The sequence below is a fragment of the Triticum urartu genome, chromosome 1A (genome assembly GCF_056163025.1).
Source record: "Triticum urartu cultivar PI428250 chromosome 1A, HENAU_Tu73, whole genome shotgun sequence".
NCBI lineage: Eukaryota > Viridiplantae > Streptophyta > Magnoliopsida > Poales > Poaceae > Triticum > Triticum urartu.
Window position 1 is genome coordinate 100,054,005 of NC_141873.1, and position 19,411 is coordinate 100,073,415.

Consider the following 19,411-nt stretch of genomic DNA (forward strand, 5'->3'; position numbering starts at 1 on the left):
ATGATTGATTTCTGCTTCACCGTGGTGATCATCAACTCCGCGGTGGATAATTACTGGCCTGGCATATCAGGTGAAATTCATCCGATATATTTTTGTATTATGTATTGCTTTCTTTAAAAAAGCAATTACCCCGGCTTGCAAAGTTATCTAATGCAGGACTCTAAATCGCCATATTGGTGAAAATTTAAAGGTCGTCAGAAAATTTCCGGCTCAAGAAGAAGGACGCCGGTTTAAAAATCCGGCTCAAGGGAAAACTATCTCCCACAGAGCTTTGAAGCTCTCAATATCCGGTTTAAGAATTTCCGGTTCAAAAGAATACTCTCTCGCAAGTTCGAGTTCTCAGAAGAAATTAAGGGGTCCAAAGAGAGTTTGTTGCACAACACAACTCAAACATAGGTGCCTCTTGAGCACAGCTCACCATATCATTTGGGGGCTTCCTGTTCAAACATAGGTGTATTCACCAAAGAGAACATAGTGGTACTACCCTCTTGATCCGGCTATCAAGCCAATATTATCATAAGGGGCCAAAGAGAGTTTGCTGCACAACACAGCTCAAACATGGGTATCCCTTGAGCACAGCTCACAATATCACTTGGGGGCTATGTTCGAATCATAGTCACACCTCTTGATAGGCATAAGGGCCACCAGGGAATCATTTGGGGGCTATGGGTTCGAACCATAGCTACACCTCTTGATAGGCATAAGGGCCACCAGGGAAATCATTTGGGAGCTATGGGTTCAAACCATAGCTACACCTCTTGATAGGCATAAGGGCCACCAGGGAAATCATTTGGGGGCTATGGGTTCGAACCATAGCTACACCTCTTGATAGGCATAAGGGCCACCAGGGAAATCACTTGGGGGCTTGGTCGTATCCGAACCATAGCTACACCTCTTGATAGGCATAAGGCCACCAGAGAAATCACTTGGGGGCTTGGTCGTATTCGAACCATAGCTACACCTCTTGATCGGCGCAAAGCCACAATTATGACTACATGGGGGCTCTGGTCATATCCAAACCATAACTTAAACCCTCTTGATCATACATATATATCATCATATATTACATCATACGTCATCATTATATCATCATAGCATGTATCATGCCGGTGTCTTTGACTCGGCTCGGTTTTCAACTACAAATTGTCAATATATGATCAGTTATAATCCGGAGATTATCAACCCGGTCTGATTTTGACTACAAGTCGCCAGTATTATATATGGTTAATCCGGTGTATTTCACAACCCGGCACGGTTTTATCATAAACCGGCACAATATGAAAGAAGTTATCAGTACTCAAAATTGGGGTTATCATCTTTACTACAATAAAGTTGGCCAACCAATGATGTGATTCAATGTCACAGGCATGATATATTTCATATTTGATTATTCTTAAATGCAGCCTTGGTTATAAACCCGGGTTATATGTTGGGCATTATGACTCGTCCGGCGGTAAACCGTCAGGACACTTTAAACTTGTTGTATGCAGAAACAGGTTTGTAAAACCGGCCTAGCTTTGGACTATAAGTCGCCAGTATATATATATATATATATATATTTGGATTGCGCCATTGGAATCATGCGCTTATAAATCATTGGGTTATATTATTCAAATAGCCAAACTTGGCTGAATTTTCATTATGATATTGAATGAATAAGGTTTTCACCGGATTATATTATCTTGAATAGCCAACATGGCTGGGTTTTTATGGTTATTAATAACCGGTATTATTGAGTTTTCAAAGTCGCTTTAGCGCAATGGCTATTATTTTATCAAAGGATATGATTTATTCTACAATGGAAGGAATAGTCCCGAGTCGCTGCAGGCTTACAACCCGGCACTTGGGGGCTACATTATTCAAATTGAAATTACATCAAATACACAAGTCTCATGTCGCTGCAAGCATGCACTATGACACTTGGGGGCTAATGCAACGTCATTTTTTGTTCACCTTATTGAAGACCCGACTCATCACATTGTAATGAGCCGGCCTTTGGGGGCTACCAATTGCCTCTGTCAACAATTTAAGGTACAAAGCTTTTTATCCATTACATTGAAGGGTCCACTGCTCAGTTGGTAAAGCACAAGGCTCTTAACCTTGTGGACGTGAATTCAAGCCCCGTGATGGGGGTTACATCATATGATGTTATTTTCATTGAAGAATATATCAAAGTCCCAACTCAATATTATCTTACTGAGCCGGCCCTTGGGGGCTACACGTTGCTATTCAAAGTTTACAAGATTATATTTACAAAGTCCCTGCTCATTATTGCATAATGACCCGGCCCTTGGGGGCTACACTGATTGAAGTTTTTATAAGCAATTACAAGTCCCAGGTTGCTGCAAGCATGACAACCCGGTCCTTGGGGGCTACATATATGGAGTACTCAGTTTATATAATTGAGATGAACAAACCGGATTTCGTCAAGGTTGAAACACTTATTGGAGCAAGTCTTAAGTTATCACTATGTTCTCCCCTTAAGACTTGGGGGCTACAGGTATTATGCATATAAAGGAGGAACGTCTTCAGTTTATCAATTTTGAGCAAATCAGGAAGATCAATTACATGACCCGGTGTTGACAACAATTATGACCCGGTGCCATCAATATTTATAAACCGGCCATTTTGGTAATATTAAACCGGCAAGTTTTACATCTTCAAACCGGCTGAATATCAGATAAGTATTTCAAGACCCATATTTCTTAAACCGGCGCTTTGGGAGCTGAGTCAAAGGAGTTATTCTTCACAATATTTCTCTGTGACAAACCAATGTCGGCAAATTGATTATGAAGCTGGTCTATTGATCCGGACTTCCCAGAAGGAGGAAATAACAAGGACCTAAGGGTGATCAGGTACCGGTTTACAAGAATTCTTAACCCGGAGCACAACCTGTCAAATTTGTTCTTGTGTTTGTTTTGCAGCATAAGTTTACTATGGATAAATCCAAGCTAAACTTGGGGGCTAATGTCGGGGATATACCCCGCGGCGTAAACCGGTCAGAAGTATAACCCGGCCGGACTAGGCGTTTCATTGGTAAACCGCCAGAGGATTGGCGACTTACGTGTCTGGCGGTTCACTGGTATGACGATTCACGAGCCTGAAGACTCATTGGTGACCCGGCGCGTGTTCCAGATGGATGACAAGGCCCAAGGCCCAGCAGGCCGGGTTATGTTAATGGTAAACCGGCGGAGAGTTAAGACAGAGTCAAGGCGGATGGTTAAGACAGACGGTAAACTGGCTGGTGTTAAACCGGCACACCAATGTTAAACCGGCGGACCAATGTTAAACCGGCAAATGTTAAGAAGCCCAGGAAGGGAAGTCAAAATAGTTTAAGTTAAAGTCCGAGTTGGACTCCACATGTAAACCCGCCCCTTCAACATATATAAGGAGGGGCAGGGCTCCCCAAAAGGGGGAAGATGGACAAGTTCCACGAGTTGGACAAGTTAGGTTTAGACAATAGCTCTCGAGATAGAGCACTCTTGTAACCATGGTCATCATCATCAATATCAATGAAGCAGGATGTAGGCTTTTACCTCCACCGTGAGGGGCCGAACCTGGGTAAAACATCGCGTCTCTTGTCCCGCTCAACCCCTCTCAAGCTACCACATAGATGCGTTGGCCTCGCGACTAAGTCCTGACACTAAGGACATTTGCCGTGACAATTCCACGACAGTATAGATAAGTGCAAAGATGCTTTTATCTCTAAGTATTTTCCTCCTGCTAAGATCATCTCTCTTAGAAACGATATTATGAATTTTAAGCAACTTGAACATGAGCATGTTGCACAATCTTGGTAGAGGATGAAATTAATGATACGTAATTGCCCAACACATGGATTGAATTGATGAATGATTATACATTTTTTATGCCAGATTGAATTTTGCTTCTAGAAATCTTTTAGATTCGGCCGCGGGAGGCACTTTTATGGATATCTGTAGCGACCAGACCTCAAAAGGTCCAATCTCTGTGCTCATGTGTCATCCTTGGATCAGTAATGCTGACACCACACAGTACTTGAAGGATTTATAGCAGAGTAGCAATCACACACTTATTACATCAAGTGTCTCAAAAGAGAACTTATTATAATAACTATGGCTTAAGGACATCTAATAACGATAACAGCGGAAGGCTTGGAAGATAAGTGAGTCCATCAACTCCAACGGCATCACTGAGTATAGAACCATGACCTAAAGGCACCTTAATCATCGTCCGAAAAGTCTGCAACATTAACGTTGCAGCCCGAAACGGGTCAGCACATGGAATATGCTGGCAATATAACACATAGAGAGCAATGAAAGAATAAGGCTATACTACATGCATATTTGGCTGGTGGAAAGCTCTATGGTTACAGTTTTACGTAAAGCCAATTTTTCCCTACTACAAAGGAATAAATTTTATTTAACTATCATGGTGGTTGTTAAACATTGAGAATGGTTGACAGCATTCTCAATCCCAATTAAGCATCATCATTAAGCAAAACCCAACAAAATTAATTTGAGAGTAACATGATGAGATTCACATGATAATCCAGGTACTAGATACTCAAGATGTCCATAACCGGGGACACGGCTAACCATGATTAGTTTATACACTCTGCAGAGGTTTGCGCACTTTTCCCCACAAGACTCGATCACCTCCGTTTGATTTCTCGCACTACATGGGGTTTGAGAAACGGATGACCGAGACATAGTCTTTCAGAAGCGCTAGCACCTTACGATCGGGTAGACCGTTACACCTACTTTCCCCTACATCTGCTAGTCTACCATTATAAGAGTTCGCACAACTTAGTCAACTATGCTAGAGCCCATAATAGCTTGTGGCTCCACACAGAAGTTTCTAGCATGAATAATCTCATGATCCCTTTGAGCCTGGGTGGCGGTCCAAAAGAAAACAGGCAATCGCTGGAATACCCAGGTGCCTCAATCCACCCAGATGTGTATTTAAGTTGCCACCTTAGATAAACCTTTAATTCAACAATCTCACATCTGTCATGGATTTCACTCACCCAATCCACGTCTACTAGCATAGCATGTCATAATAAGCAAACGTAGAAATAACTCCCAAAGGTTTGATAATAAACAGGTAATAGGCACTACCTCAACTACTTCCCAAAACCCACCATTTAATTAGATCCTAGTCATGCAATGTGTGAGGATTGATCTAATGCAATAAAACTGGGTAATTGGAAGTATGATCAAAGTGTTACTTGCCTTGCTGATGATCCGGGTAACCTAGCAATTTGAAGTAGCAAGCGGCGCACTCCGGGTACTCTATTGCAAACAAACAAGCATTAAATAAGTGCTCAACTAATGCACAGGTAAAACTCAAATAAGAGGTCTAACCAGAAAGTTCAACTTAAGAACTCCGGTTGGCAAAAAGAAACGAATCGAACGAAGCAACGAAAGACAAACGGCAAAAGAAACAAGCTTCGTTTACTATTCTGGATCTAAGGCAATTTTTAAAGTGGAAAAAACTTGTTTGAGTTGGTTAAACGGAATGAGGGTTTCGAGACGAAACTCCAGGAGCTTGAATCGCCTGATTCTGATAAACGAGCGAAAAGTTATACTAGAACGAAAAACGGATCAGGAATCGCGATTAGAAAAATCGCAGATTTAATCTGAGAAAAAGAAAACGACGAACAGATTAATGAACGGACGTTCGTTAACTGAATCTAAACGATGAACGCGTTCATTAAAACGAACGAACGGGCGAACGCTCGCTAAATAAATAAACCGGAAAAACCGATCTAAAAAACGAAGCTAAAAAAACCGAACAAAACCGACGGAAAATCGATCGGTTTTTCGAGAAAAACCGGCGGCGGCGAGGTCTACCTCCGGCGAGCGGCGGCGTAGCGCGGGGCGGCTAGGGTTTGGGGTGGGGGTCCGGCTGGGCCTCCCCGGCTTATAAAGCCGGCTGGGCCACGTGTCCAGGTCGGACACGGCCCGGTAGGTCGGTTGCGCGTTTTTTTAAATAGTTACGCTCAGAAAAAAACAAAAGGAATACTAAACAGACTCCAAAAATCCCGAAATAAATTTCCCCGGCTTCTAAAATCATGCCGCACAGGATGAACATTTATTTGGGGCCTAAATGCAGTTTTGAAAAACGTGCATTTTTCCTAAATTCAAATAAAATAGCAATAAAACCAAAATAAAATCTTATTTGATTTTTTTATTAAATCCTCAGTATTTCTTTATTTTGGGAAAGTCATTTTATTCCCTCTATCATATTTTGATAATAGAAATAATTGAAGATAAAATAAATCAAATGATCCTATTTTCAAAATTTGAGAAAACTCAAATATGAAAATAACAAAATCCCCAACTCTCTCCGAGGGTCCTTTAGTTGCGTAGAATTTTCTAGGATCAACCAATAGGCAATAAATTATGATATGCAATGATGATCTAATGTATAACATTTCAAATTAAAAATTTGGGATGTTACAATATCACTTTAGGAGAAGCTACCAAACTCCTAGATAATATTATGGTTAATTATTCTCAATGGCACACTGAAAGATCTACTAGTAAAATGGTGCATGCAATTGAAGAGATTAATGTTTTGAGTGGAAAGATGGATGAACTTATGAAATTGTTTGCTAATAAGAGTACCCCTACTAATCCTAATGATATGCCCTTGTCTACTTTGATTGAGAATAATAATGAATTTATGGATGTGAATTTTGTTGGTAGGAATTTTTTTGGTAACAACGCGTATAGAGGTAATTTTAATTCTAGGCCTCTCACATCCCTAGCTTTACCTTGCACTAGGCTAGCACTTGTGTGTTGCATCATGTTTAAATTTTATGTAAAGCTGAAATGGGGATTGATGAAACCCTAGCATCAGAAAGAATTCAAATAGGTTCAAATAAAATCTTTTTCAAAGAACCCCAAAATGTCATTGAAAATGTTCATGATTTCTGATAAAGGTGAAAACCTCTGCCAAAAATGATGAGCATATTTCTTGGCCATTTATGGATTTTTGAGTTAAATCATATTGTATTTGAATTAGAGCATTTAATGCCTACAAATATTTTAAATGCTTCAACACTTCTGAAAACAATTGGGGGCTGTTGGAAATAATTCAAATAGTGCCCACAATTTTTGTCAGGATTTTACAAAATGAGTTAGTATTTTTACTAATTCAAAAAAGATCAAAAGAAATAGAAAATAACAACTAAAATAGAAACCAGAGAGAGAGAACCCCACCTGGGCCTTACCTGTAGCCGGCCCACCTAGCTGCCAAGCCCACCAGGGGCAGGGGCGTCTTCCTCCCCGCGCTAATAGGACGCCGCGCGCGTGGTCGCCGCACGCCGGCACGCATCGAGCCACCTCCTGCTTGCCGCCGACCGCCTGGAGCTGGCTAAGGACACCACGCGCATCGCCCCATTTCCCCCTGGACTTCTCCCACTTTCCCTAGACCCTTTCCCCCTCCTCTGCTCTCTCTCCCGCGCAGCCCGAGCAGAGCTCGTCGCCGCCGACACCGTTCACCGTAGCCACTGTGCTCCCCGCGCTACCCCGAGATGTCCAAGAGCTACGCTATCGACCCCTGCACCATCTCCGCTGATCCACGCGACCAGACGCGCCCCGCAGTGGCTTCCCCGACCTCTTCTTCAAGCTTTAGCTGCCGAGATCGCCGGCTCCCGTTCATCGTCCATGGTGCCTCCCCGAGCTTCCTGAGCCGCCCTACCGACTCCATGTGAGCCCCTACGTCTAACCCCCCTCTCCTCTACTTCATTTGCTCACCGTAGACATCGCCCCCTTGCTGACCGTAGCACGCCGCTACACAAGGTCGTCATCGGCGAGGCTCCGGTGATCTTTTGGTCCCTTGCATGTGCCCGCTGGCCTCGTGAGCACGCGTAGAACCCGTAGGTACTAACTACTAACTTCCCCGCGCGCTGCATCGTCGGTTTCATCAATGCCCTAACTCCGGCCGCCGCAAAAGTTGCCGCCACAATCGATTTAGTCCACTCCGGCGCGAGCTGCTGCCACCATTGGATGCGCGAGTCTCCTAGTGTCCCGTAGCTCCAATCCACGCTCCAAGCCGACGCCAGTAGCTCAATCCTGAGCAACCTCCACCGCGTTGGATGGTCGCCACCGGCCAAACTCCGGCGTGCTGACGTGGCCGTCATTAGCGCTAACCCTGCCAACTAAACACCCCTAATAGCCACTAACAGCGGGCCATACCCCTGGTCAAACCCCAGTCAGCACAGAGTTTGATCGGGATTAATTCCTGTGTCACTGACGTGTGGACCCACACGTCAGGTTTGACCTGGACCGGCCCCGTTGACTTGTTGACATCACAGTGACATCATGCTGACGCTGTAAATGTTTTCTGGTATTTAAAATAAATCAGAAATGGTTTATTTATTTCAGAAAATGTTATAAACTTCTAAAAATCATATAAAATCAACCATAACTCATAATGAAATAAGTTATATATGAAAAATGACCAGAAAAATCCAATCTATCCATCTGTACTGGTTTCATGCATGTTAGAGTAACTTAACCCTGCTGTTTAGGTCAAACATGTTAATGCACTTATATGAACCCATAACTTGAGTTTGTATTTGAATCTTTGGTTCAAATAAGCTCAAACCCATCTGGTTGTAGTTGCATTAGCCCAACACACTCATATTGCCATGTCATGATCATGCATCATATTGAGCATTGCATTGATTGTGTTTCCTCTTTGTTGCCGGTATTTGTTCCCCCTCAATAGACATTGATCCGACGATGAGTTCGATGACACCGATGAAGAGCTATACTATCATCAGAAGTGCCAGGCAAGCAAACCCCCTTGTTCATTCCGATACAATCCCACTCTCTTGCTCCTGCTCTCTTTTACTGCATTAGGACAACAACGATTCAACTGTTACATGTTGCGTTAGTTGAACGCCTTTCCTTTGCATGACCTGTCATTGCCACAGTAAATAGATGAAACCCACTAGCATGAGTAGGAGTTGTTTGAGCCCTGATGTGCCTACTCATTCATGCTTGTTTGTCATGCCTGCTACTGCTTAGAGTTGAGTCAGGTATGATTCATTGGGGATGAATTGGAATGGTGATGAATATGTCCTACTGGGTCTAAGCTAGGTGTGTGAACACGATTTGGTAAAGGTAGTGATACGTCTCCAACGTATCTATAATTTTTGATTGTTCCATGCTATTATATTATCAACCTTGGATGTTTTATATGCATTTATATGCTATTTTATATGATTTTTGGGACTAACCTATTAACCTAGAGCCCAGTGCCAGTTTCTGTTTTTTCCTTGTTTTAGAGTATCGCAGAAAAGGAAAATCAAACGGAGTCCAATTGACCTGAAACTTCACGGAACTTATTTTTGGACCAGAAGAAACCCACAAGACTTGGAGTGCACGTAAGGGGATCAACGAGGAAGCCACGAGGCAGGGGGGCGCCCACCCCCTATGCGCGCCCTCCACCCTCGTGGGCCCCTCGTGGCTCCCCTGACGTATTTCTTCGTCCTATATATATCCATATACCCTAAAAACATCCGGGAGCACAATAGATTGGGAGTTCCGCCGCCAGAAGCCTCCGTAGCCACCGAAAACCAATCTAGACCCGTTCCGGCACCCTGCCGGAGGGGGAATCCCTCTCCGGTGGCCATCTTCATCATCCCGACGCTCTCCATGATGAGGAGGGAGTAGTTCTCCCTAGGGGCTGAGGGTATGTACCAGTAGCTATGTGTTTGCTCTCTCTCTCTCTCTCGTGTTCTTGAGGTGATACAATCTTGATGTATCGTGAGCTTTGCTATTATATTTGGATCCTATGATGTTTCTTCCCCCCTCTACTCTCTTGTAATGAATTGAGTTTCCCCTTTGAAGTTATCTTATCGGAATGAGTCTTTAAAGATTTGAGAACACTTGATGTATGTCTTGCCGTGCGTATCTGTGGTGACAATGGGATATCACGTGATTCACTTGATGTATGTTTTGGTGATCAACTTGCGGGTTCCGCCCATGAACCTATGCATAGGGGTTGGCACACGTTTTCGTCGTGATTCTTCGGTAGAAACTTTGGGGCACTCTTTGAGGTTCTATGTGTTGGTTGAATAGATGAATCTGAGATTGTGTGATGCATATCGTATGATCATACCCACGGATACTTGAGGTGACATTGGAGTATCTAGGTGACATTAGGGTTTTGGTTGATTTGTGTCTTAAGGTGTTATTCTAGTACGAACTCTAGGGTTGTTTGTGACACTTATAGGAATAGCCCAACGGATTGATCGGAAAGAATAACTTTGAGGTGGTTTCGTACCCTACCATAATCTCTACGTTTGTTCTCCGCTATTAGTGACTTTGGAGTGACTCTTTGTTGCATGTTGAGGGATAGTTATGTGATCCAATTATGTTATTATTGTTGAGGGAGCTTGCACTAGTGAAAGTATGAACCCTAGGCCTTGTTTCAACACATTGCAATACCGTTTACGCTCACTTTTATCATTCGTTACCTTGCTGTTTTTATAATTTCAGATTACAAAAACCTTTATCTACTATCCATATTGCACTTGTATCACCATCTCTTCGCCGAACTAGTGCACATATACAATTTACCATTGTATTGGGTGTGTTGGGACACAAGAGACTCTGTGTTATTTGGTTGCAGGGTTGCTTGAGAGAGACCATCTTCATCCTACGCCTCCTACGGATTGATAAACCTTAGGTCATCCACATGAGGGAATTTTGCTACTTTCCTACAAACCTCTGCACTTGGAGGCCCAACAACGTCTACAAGGAGAAGGTTGTGTAGTAGACATCAGGTAGCGGTGAGAGGCCTGATACGTCTCCAACATATCTATAATTTTTGATTGCTCCATGCTATATTATCTACTGTTTTGGACTATATTGGGCTTTATTTTCCATTTTTATATTATTTTTGGGACTAACCTATTAACCGAAGGCCCAGCCCAGAATTGCTGTTTTTTGCCTATTTCAGTATTTCGGAGAAACAGAATATCAAACGGAGTCCAAACGGAATAAAACCTTCGGGAACATGATTTTCTCACCGAACGTGATCCAGGAGACTTGGACCCTACTCCAAGGAGTCAAAGAGGCGGTCACGAGGGTGGGGGGCGCGCCCACCCCCCTAGGGCGCGCCCCTGCCTCGTGGGCCCCTCGGTGCTCCACCGACGTACTCCTTCCTCCTATATATACCTACGTACCCCCAAACGATCAGAACAGGAGCCAAAAACCTAATTCCACCACCGCAACTTTCTGTATCCACGAGATCCCATCTTGGGGCCTGTTCCGGAGCTCCGTCGGAGAGGGCCGTCATCACGGAGGGATTCTACATCATCATAGCCCCACCGATGAAGTGTGAGTAGTTTACCTCAGACCTTCGGGTCCATAGTTAGTAGCTAGATGGCTTCTTCTCTCTTTCTGGATCTCAATACAAAGTTCTCCCCCTCTCTTGTGGAGATCTATTCGATGTAATCTTCTTTTTGCAGTTGTGTTTGTTGAGACCGATGAATTGTGGGTTTATGATCAAGTCTATCTATGAATAATATTTGAATCTTCTCTGAATTCTTTTATGTATGATTAGTTATGTTTGCAAGTCCCTTCGAATTATCAGTTTGGTTTGGCCTACTAGATTGGTTTTTCTTGCCATGGGAGAAGTGCTTAGCTTTGGGTTCGATCTTGCGGTGTCCTTTCCCAGTGACAGAAGGGGCAGCAAGGCACGTATTGCATCGTTGCCATCGAGGATAACAAGATGGGGTTTATTTCATATTGCATGAATTTATCTCTCTACATCATGTCATCTTGCTTAAAGTGTTACTCTGTTTTTAACTTAATACTCTAGATGCATGCTGGATAGCGGTCGATGAGTGGAGTAATAGTAGTAGATGCAGAATCATTTCGGTCTACTTTTCACGGACGTGATGCCTATATACATGATCATGCCTAGATATTCTCATAACTATGCTCAATTATGTCAATTTCTCAACAGTAATTTACTCACCCACCGTAGAATACTTATGCTCTTGAGAGAAGCCACTAGTGAAACCTATGGCCCCCAGGTCTATTCTCATCATATCAATCTCCATCACTTTAATCTTGCTTTGCTTTTTTTACTTTGCCTTTTACTTTTCACTTTGCATCTCTATAACAAAAATACCAAAAATATTATATCTATCAGATCTCACTCTCGTAAGTGACCGTGAAGGGATTGACAACCCCTAATCGTGTTGGTTGCGAGTAGCTATCGTTTTGTGCAGGTATGAGGGACTTGAGCGTGGCCTCCTACTGGATTGATACCTTGGTTCTCAAAAACTGAGGGAAATACTTACGCTACTTTGCTGCATCATCCTTTCCTCTTCGGGGAAATCCAATGCAAGCTCAAGAGGTAGCAAGAAGAATTTCTGGCGCCATTGCCGGGGAGTCTACGCAAAAAGTCAACATACCAAGTACCCATCACAATCCCTATCTCTCGCATTACATTAGTTGCCATTTGCCTCTCGTTTTCCTCTCCCCCACTTCACCCTTGTCGTTTTATTCGCCCTCTCTTTCTCAATCTCCTTCTCATTCTCTTTCTCCATTTATCTTTTTTCTCGCTAGCCTTTTTGTTCGCCCGTGTGTTGGATTGCTTGTTTGTCGCGATGGCTCAAGATACTACCAAATTGTGTGACTTCACCAATACCAGTAATAATGATTTCCTTAGCACTCCGATTGCTCCTCTTGCCAATACTGAATCTTGTGAAATCAATACTACTTTGTTGAATCTTGTTATGAAAGATCAATTCGCCGGCCTTCCTAGTGAAGATGCCGCTACTCATCTGTCGGAGTAATGGGCCACAGGTAGGCCAAGCCGAGTCCCATAACCTTTTAAGACATCGGGGCAGGCTGCGCCCCTCAAGACCCCGGGGCGAAGAGCCGCCTCCTGAGGAGTCAACGGCAGGGCGGCCGACTGCCCGCTCACGGCCGAGTCCCAGGGACGACTTCCAGAGAAGCCGGTTTTGGGGAGTCGACCGACGACTCCAACAAACCATGACCTCATCGAAGGGGACGGGGCAGGGGCGTGGCTACAGTGAAGCCCACTCCCCGCCCCTTACCAAGGGCATGCATGGCCACAGCACGCCGTACCCGGGAAGATCTCCGTGCGGCGTGGCACTGTTGCCCGGCCGGCCCTGACATCAGCACCATAGTACCAAGTCCTGCTCCCACGACGGCTTGTTTGTACGGCCTGGAGGCAGTGGGGCCCACCAGTCAGCGAGACCTCGGGAGACGGCGGGAGAACCGCCAGTCGGACCCGTCGGGAGTCGGCCCAGGGAGTCGGCCGAGCCCTCCCCCGGGGCCCACGCGCCATTAATCAAGATGAGATGGGGAGTGGCCACAGTGATCGCCCGCCAGGCGGCGGGGCTGTTGCCACGACCCCATGACCAAGCCTGCGTCATCAGAAGCACGGCTACAGTAATCAGCGGCCGGCAAGACCCGCCCGCGGCGGACGCGGCATGTCGGCTCCGTACCAGACCAGTCGGCGGGGCCCACCAGTCGGCGGGGCCCAACAGTCGGCGGAGAAGTCGAAGGTCGGAGGCACTGACGGCGGGGCCCGCGCCCAGTCGAATTACCATTGTACCCCTGGGGGGGTAGGCCTATATAAACCCCCGAGGGCACCCATGCAAGGGGTTGTATCCCAATAGTTCTAGACCATACCAGACAGAAGGAGAGAGCTAGCCTTGCCCTCTTCTACCACCAGAAACAGCTCAAGGAGCAACCGTGTAAACACTTGGCCATAGTGATCATGCGGAGACCCCGCAGAGCAGCAGTAGCGGTATTATCTCCCCGGAGAGCCCCGAAGCTGGGTAAGATTCGCCGGCGTGCATGTCTTCGCCTCATCCCGTTTCCAGGCACTGATGACGTCTACTCGCCCCCACCATGATAAGCCATTCGTTGGCATATGTCGCACCAAACCCCCGACATTTGGCGCCCACCATGGGGCCTGGTGCACCGCCGTCCGGAGATCTGTTTTGGACGGGAACCCTTTTCCTCCCTAGCGAGCGCAGCCAGCCAGGCACGCCAGGCGAAGTTTGCATCTACGCGTTGCGCGGCGTCGAGATCGCCTGCGCAGCCAGCTCCTTGGCCGAACTTGTCGGCGAGGTCCGCCTCTCCGATGAACCTGTGTCTGACGCAGGCGCGGGCGGCCCCGAAAACCTCCTTGCGGGCCTCCTCGATGAACTCCACGTTTCCGGCGAGCCTGCCGTAGACTTGGAGTCCGTAGGCTCCACCGACTCGATGCTGGTCGACTCCGACACCGCGTCGATCGATGCGTTCCCCACCAACGTGGTGGTCTACGACGAACCTGTCCCCCACGCAAAGAGCGATAGAAGCACCGTCGCTGAGGTGCTAGTCATCAGTCATGACGAGTTCCCTGGTGGAGGAGCGCCCGACTCACTTGGCGCAGCGCTGCAAGACCTGACTGCGCCCATTCCGGAAGATGCTGACGCAGAGACATTAGAAGCGCGCCGCCTTCAGCTTGTTGAAGGCGCGAAGAAGCTGGCCAGCATGAGACGCTTGTCAGAAGCTTACCAGCGGGAGATGGATCACGCCGTTGGCGGCTTGCCGGCCCCGGCAGGGCCCAGCCGCCTTGGCGCGGTCCAGCAGCGCGGCGTAGCCATCGCCAGCCTGTTTGGGGCTAGCCGCCCCGTGTACGCTACACCGGCGGAGAACATCCGAGCCGCCCCGGCAGCGGCGGATGAGCTGGACAATTTCGAGGGCGAAGAACGCCGCCTCATGATGGAGCGAGTCCAGTGGCTCCTCGACGCGGCCGCCGCGCAGAACGAGGCCAGCTGCCGCATGGAGGCGCCGCAGCGGCCAAACGATGACCCGCACCGAGATCAAGGCGCGACATCTCGGACGCCGACTGGCGGCGCCCGAGGAATAAAGTACAAGGAGCCGGCTGTCAGCCACAGTCGGACTCGCATTACCATAGAGCGCGACCGAGATGGCCGCCCGAGAGCAGTGGAACGACGGGACGACTGTCCGCCTCCCCCTCCCCGCAAGGAGAGGCGAGTCTCCCCGCCGCCTGTTGACCATCCAGCTCTCGGAGTTGGAGAGAATGACGCCCGCCACCGGATCGACCGACTTCACCGGTCCCTGGCACTGGAAGAAGAAGACGAGCTGGGTCCGCCTTGTGTCGGGCCCCGCATTCGGGACGAGCCCTTTCCCAGAGGGTTCACGCTCCCAAGAGACACGCCCAAGTATACCGGCTCCGTGAAGCCGGAAGACTGGCTACTCGACTACTCCACGGCTGTCAGCATAGCAAACGGCAACAAGCGTGTCGCCGTAAAGTACGTTCCTCTCATGCTCCAGGGCACGGCCCGGACATGGCTGAATAGCCTAAAGCCCCGCAGCATCAACAGCTGGGTCGACTTCACTGAAGCGTTCGTCCGCAACTTCACCAGCACATACAGGCGTCCTCCCAAGCCTCGCCAGCTCTCCTTGTGCGTGCAAGGTCCTGATGAGTCGACTCGCGACTACCTCACGCGTTGGGCTGAGCTCCGGAACTCCTGCGAGGGCGTGCACGAGGTGCAGGCCATCGAGTACTTCACAGCCGGGTGCCGAGAAGGCACCCTTCTCAAGCACAAGCTCCTCTGCGACAAGCCAGAAACCCTCAACGAGCTGCTGATCATAGCGGACAAGTACGCCACGGCCGACTCCTCCATGAAGGCGGAAATTCAAATCAGCACGACTGGCAAAGTAGCTCCTCAGGCTCCAAGAACTCCGGCGGCAGACGCCAGCCAGCGACAACAGCAGGGCGACAACAAGCGCAAGGCCCCGCAGCCGGCTTCCGGCAGCCAGCAGGTCGCGACCGTTGAAGCCCAGCAGCCAGAAGAGCAGCCTCCGCCCAAGCGACAGAAAGGCGGCAAGCCAAACTGGTTGCCGGCCTTCTCCTATGAGCAGACCTTGGATGGACCTTTCAAGTTCCACAGCGGCGCGAAGCCGTCGAATCACACCACCCGGAAGTGCCACTGGCTCACCAGGATCGCCAAGGGAGGCGGCCTCCTGCCACCCCCGCCTGCTGGGCAGCCGCCTCCGCCTCCGCCCCAGCAGCCGGCAGTCAGGCCAGTCGGCGCAGTACAAGACGAATACCCTGAAGAGCATGGAGCCTATGTGGTGTTCACCAGTGTGGCTGATGATTGACGCAGCAGGCGGCTGCAGCGACAAGAGGTGAACGCAGTAGCCTCAGAGACGCCAGAGTTCATGCACTGGTCTGAGAAGCCCATCAGCTGGAGCAGGGCTGACCACCCAGAAGTGATGCCGAGTCCGGGCTCCTACGCCTTGGTCCTGAATGCCACCTTTGCTACGGACAAATAGGCCGCGTGTTTCTCGCGAGTTCTGATAGACGGGGGCAGCAGCATCAATATCCTGTACAAGGACACCATGAAGAAGTTACGAATCAAGCAAAGACAGCTTCAGAACAGCCGGACTGTGTTCCACGGCATTGTTCCTGGGCTTTCCTGCTCACCAATCGGCAAGATCCTGATGGACGTCCTCTTTGGGGACAAAGATCACTTCTGAAGAGAGTCTGTTTGGTTTGAGGTGGTGGACCTTGAGAGCCCGTACCATGCGCTACTTGGCCGACCCGCCTTGGCCAAGTTCATGGCGGTCCCCCACTACGCCTACCTCAAGATGAAGATGCCTAGTTCCAGGGGAATTCTGACTGTGGCCGGCGACTACCGGAAGTCGTCCGCTTGCGCGGCCGAGAGCAGTCGGCTGGCCGAGTCCCTGGTGATCGCAGCCGAGAAGCGACTCCTTGAACGAGTTGTGGCGATGGCCGGCAAGCAGCCGGAGATATCGCCCGACCTGAAGGAGTCGGAAGCCGAAGGTTCATTCAAGCCGATCAAAGAGACAAAGAAGATACCCTTGGATCCGGAGCACCCGGAGAGGTACGCTGTCATAGGTGCGAACCTCGACAGCAAATAGGAAGGCGAGCTTGTCGATTTCCTCCGTGAGAATCGGGACATCTTCGCATGGTCTCCCAAAGACATGCCAGGTGTACCGACGGATTTCGCCGAGCACAAGTTACATGTCCGATCTGATGCAAAGCCGGTCAGGCAGCCCCTGCGCCGCTTATCAGAAGAAAAGAGAAGAGTTGTCGGAGAAGAGATAGCCCGACTCCTAGCAGCCGGCTTCATTATGGAAGTTTTCTTCCCGGAGTGGCTGGCAAATCCGGTCCTGGTGCTAAAGAAGAATAAGCAATGGCGAATGTGTATTGACTACACGAGCCTCAACAAGGCCTGCCCCAAGGACCCATTTGCTCTACCAAGAATTGACCAGGTGATAGACTCCACAGCCGGATGCGAGTTGTTGTGTTTCTTGGATGCATACTCAGGATATCACCAGATCAAGCAGAACCCGGCTGACAGATTGAAGACCGCCTTCATCACGCCGTTTGGAGCATTCTGCTACCTCACCATGACGTTCGGCTTGAGGAATGCCGGCGCCACCTTTCAGCGTTGCATGCAGAAGTGTCTCCTCAAGCAGCTCGGCCGAAACGCCCACGTTTACGTGGACGACGTGGTGGTGAAGACGGAAAAGCGTGGAACACTGCTGGAAGACCTCAAGGAGACCTTTGAGAACCTGCGTCGGTTCCAGATCAAGCTCAACCCCGAGAAGTGTGTCTTCGGAGTACCAGCCGGCCAGCTGCTAGGTTTCCTGGTCTCTGAACGCGGCATAGAATGCAACCCAGTAAAAATCAAGGCCATCGAGAGAATGGAGGTACCCAGCCGACTGCTGGATGTATAGAAGTTCACCGGCTGCTTAGCGTCCATCAGCCGATTCATCAGTCGGCTGGGCAAGAAAGCTCTCCCCTTATACCAACTCATGGAGAAGACCACATTTTTCGAGTGGAACCATAAGGCGGACGAAGCTTTTCACCAGTTGAAGAAGATGCTGACTACTCCACCCGTCCTGGCGGCTCCGGCTCCCAAGGAACCTATGCTCCTGTACATCGCCGCCACCAGCCGAGTAGTCAGCACAGTCACAGTAGTGGAGCGCAAGGAGGAAGGCAAGGCGCTGCCTGTCCAGAGACCAATATATTACCTGAGCGAGGTACTGTCGACCTCCAAGCAGAACTACCCCCACTACCAGAAGATGTGCTATGGCGTGCACTTTCCTGCCAAGAAATTGAAGCCTTACTTTCAAGAGCATCCAATCATAGTGGTCTGCACGGCCCCACTTGCCGAGATCATCGGTAGCCGAGATGCCTCTGGTCGAGTGGCCAAGTGGGCCATAGAGCTGGCTCCGTACACCATCTACTACTAGCCCCGCACTGCTATCAAATCACAAGCGCTGGCCGACTTCCTCGTCGACTGGGCCGAGACCCAGTACCTGCCTCCAGCGCCTGACTCCACCCATTGGCGAATGCACTTCGACGGCTCCAAGATGCGCACCGGCTTGGGAGCCAGCGTCGTCCTCACCTCTCCTAAAGGCGACAAGCTCAAATATGCACTGCAAATCCATTTTGCCGCCTCCAACAATGTTGCCGAGTACGAGGCGCTAATTCACGGGCTCCGACTTGCCAAAGAACTTGGCATCCGCTGGATCTTGTGTTATGGCGACTCGGATTTAGTGGTCCAGCAGTCATCTGGCGACTGGGACGCGAAAGACGCAAACATGGCGAGCTACCATTTCCTCGTGCGGCAACTCAGTGGGTATTTCGAAGGGTGCGAGTTCCTCCATGTGCCAAGAAACGACAACGACCAAGCAGACGCCTTGGCACGAATCGGCTCTACCCGCCAAGCGATACCATCTGGCGTCGCCCTTCAACGCCTCCTCAAGCCACCTGTCAAGTCTTCACCAGAATCAGACTCCATTTTTGTGCCGGCTCCTCCCGAACATGGCAGATCCGACTCCAGAGCTCCGGCAGAAGGAACGGGGACTTTGGCGGATGACTCCAAAGCCGCCACAGTCGAGCCCGGCCCGGGGACTGCGGTGGCAGACTCGAAGATTCCAGAACTCGGCCCAAGGACCGCGCCAGTCGGCCTGGGGACTTCATAAACCCAGCAAGCGGCTGTTGACTCCAACCCGCCGCCTCCCAGCCCAGCCGCCCTCGTCCAAGTCGCAGTTCTGGTAGTCGAAGAAATAGCAGCACCCTCATGGGCCCAGCCCATCCTCAAATTCCTGGTGAACAAAGAGCTACCAACTAATGAGACCTCAGCTCGGCAAGTACAACGCCGGGCGGCAGCCTATACCATAGTCGACAGAGAGCTGGTCAGGCGCAACGTCACTGGTGTCTACCAGCGCTGCGTAGAGCCAGAGCAAGGCCAGGAGATTCTCAAAGACATCCATCAAGGCGAATGCGGCCACCATGCGGCTTCAAGAGCACTCGTCGCCAAATCCTTTCGGCATGGTTTCTTCTAGTCGACTGCCTTGGAAGAGGCCAAGGA